We start from the raw sequence: 2,500 nt of genomic DNA, 5'->3' as shown, positions 1-2,500 counted from the left end.
GCGAAGCGGGAGCCGGAAAGCGAAAGGCGGCGAGCAGGAGGAAAGTCAAGGAGTTCGACGAAGAGAAAGTTTATGATTTATCGCCGATCTCCGTCTTGGCTGCAGCTGGCGTCGGGAGGACCGAGGGCGAGGCGGGGAGCGAGCGGCCGAAAAAACGGGAAGGGTGTTCCATGCTCCGACTTTGGATGAGCGCCGTTATTCTGGAGGAAGTGTGCGGGAAACGTGTTGGTTGGTGGGTGTGGCTATCTGTTTGCATAGAAAGTAGGTGTATGACATATGTATACTCGCATACAAACGCACACATATGCATGCGTTCACACACACGCATCCCCCACCCCGCCAGTCTTCAGTTCGCTCCCACCAGCTTGCGGCTCCCAAGGCTGGCCGGACACGCGACACCGACCTCAGCGATCACTCCAAGACATCGCCTCGTGTGTTCCCTTTACTGTGCTGTACTCTTCCTTAATAAAGAGTCAAGCCGTTATAACACTATCACTGCCCAACGAGTCATATTCATTGTACTAAGGTACTGTGCTTGTTACAGACACACACACACACATATACTTACACACACATACACATGTGTGTGTGTGTGTGTGTGTGTGTGTATGTGTGTGTGTGTGTGTGTGTGTGTGTGTGCGTGCGTATTATTATTGTGTGTGTGTGTGTGTGTGTGTATTCAAATATGTACATGTACATGTAAGAGTGCACACACAAACACACACATGTGTATGTATGTATGTATGTATATTCCATAAAAATATATAACGAATACAGCAGGATAACAAAATTGTTTATTGCACGGTATGGAAATTCTGAAAATATTTAGAGCTTTCGCCCAAAATCCAAAGAACCAATAAAAGTGATTTAGGGATATCAGGTGAGTATCATATCAATTTGCTGAAACAACTTATAGAAGAACACTATTATATTATAACATTGATTGTAAAAGTAAAGTTTATGGTCTGTTCTGTTAATCGTGATTAGCAGATTTTAATTTGACGAAAAATGTATTTTTTTTTTTCATAAATATGTAGAAGGAAGCGAGAGAGAGGGGGGGGGGGGGGGGGGGGGGGGGGGGAGAGAAAGAGAGAGAGAGAAAAAGAGAGAGAGAGAGAGTTTTCACCCCAACTTCTCTTGTCTCTTACCTCTGTCCCTTTTCGCCATACCTTCTTCTTATTTCCCACCTGTACTGCCTTGTCTCTCACCCCTCTCCCTTTCCACCCTCTCCTCTTATCTCTCACCTCTCACCCCTTTTCCTCCAACCCTTTCCCCTCGTTTCTTGTCCCTCCTCTATTCACCCTATCCACATTCTTTCGTTTCCCCCCCTCCACTTTCCTTTCTCTCCTCTCCACCCTCTCTCCTCCCTTTCTAATCTCCCCTTTCTTCTCCCATCCCCTCACCCTCCTCTCCTCCCTTTCCCTCTCCCACCCCTCTTCCCATTCCATCTCCCTTTCCCTTTCTCATTTCTATCCCTAACCCTCCTTTCCGCTCTCATCTCCTCTCTTCCCCTCCCTCATTCCCTTTCCTCCCTTCTATCCCCCTCCCCTCCCCTCTCTTTCCCGTCCCTCCTCTCCTCTCCACCCCTCTCTCTTCCCCTCCCTCCTCTCCTCTCTTCCCCTCCCTCCTCTCCTCTCTTCCCCTCCCTCCTCTCCTCTCTTCCCCTCCCTCCTCTCCTCTCTTTCCCTCCCTCCTCTGCTCTCTTCCCCTCCCTCCTCTCCCCTCTTCCCCTCCCTCCTCTCCTCTCCACCCCCTCTCTCCCCCTCTCTACCCCTCTCTTCCCCTCTCCTCATTCTGATCGCGGTCGTCATGAGCGGGTCATTCCAGCTGACTTCTCTCCTCACTCCGGCTTATAAATCTCTCGCAATGAGGCAATAAAGAAAATTCCTCAATCGTGACGAGGATGAGGATGTTATCTTCTTGTCATTGAGTTTTCGTGAGTTCGTTCGTGAGCAGAAATCTGTTTTTTTTTTTTTTTGTTAGCATTCTTTTTCTTATTATCATTGTTATTGTTAGTGTTATCATTATATTTTTTCGTCTTTGCGTTTTTGTTAATATTGTTTTTACCATTATCATGACTGTTATTTTTACTATTATTATCATTATTATTATTATTATCATTATTATCATTATAGTTATTATTATTATTATTATTATTATTATTATCATCATTATTATTATTATTGTTATTATTATTATTATTATTATTACTATTATCATTATCATTATTATTATTATTATTGTTACTATTATTATCTTTATTGTCATTATAATTATTATTATTATTATTATTATTATATTATTATAATCATTATCATCATTATTGCTATTATTATTATTATTATTAATATTGTTATTATCATTATCACTATAATTATTTCATTATTACTGTCTTTATCATTATTATCATTATTATTATTGTTGTTGTTGTTGTTGTTGTTCTTGTTCTTGTTGTAATTGTTCTTATCATTAGTATCACCATTATCATTATCATTATTAT

Source organism: Penaeus chinensis, chromosome 39 (genome assembly GCF_019202785.1).
Source record: "Penaeus chinensis breed Huanghai No. 1 chromosome 39, ASM1920278v2, whole genome shotgun sequence".
Classification (NCBI taxonomy): domain Eukaryota; kingdom Metazoa; phylum Arthropoda; class Malacostraca; order Decapoda; family Penaeidae; genus Penaeus; species Penaeus chinensis.
Note: the sequence above shows the minus strand (reverse complement) of the source record.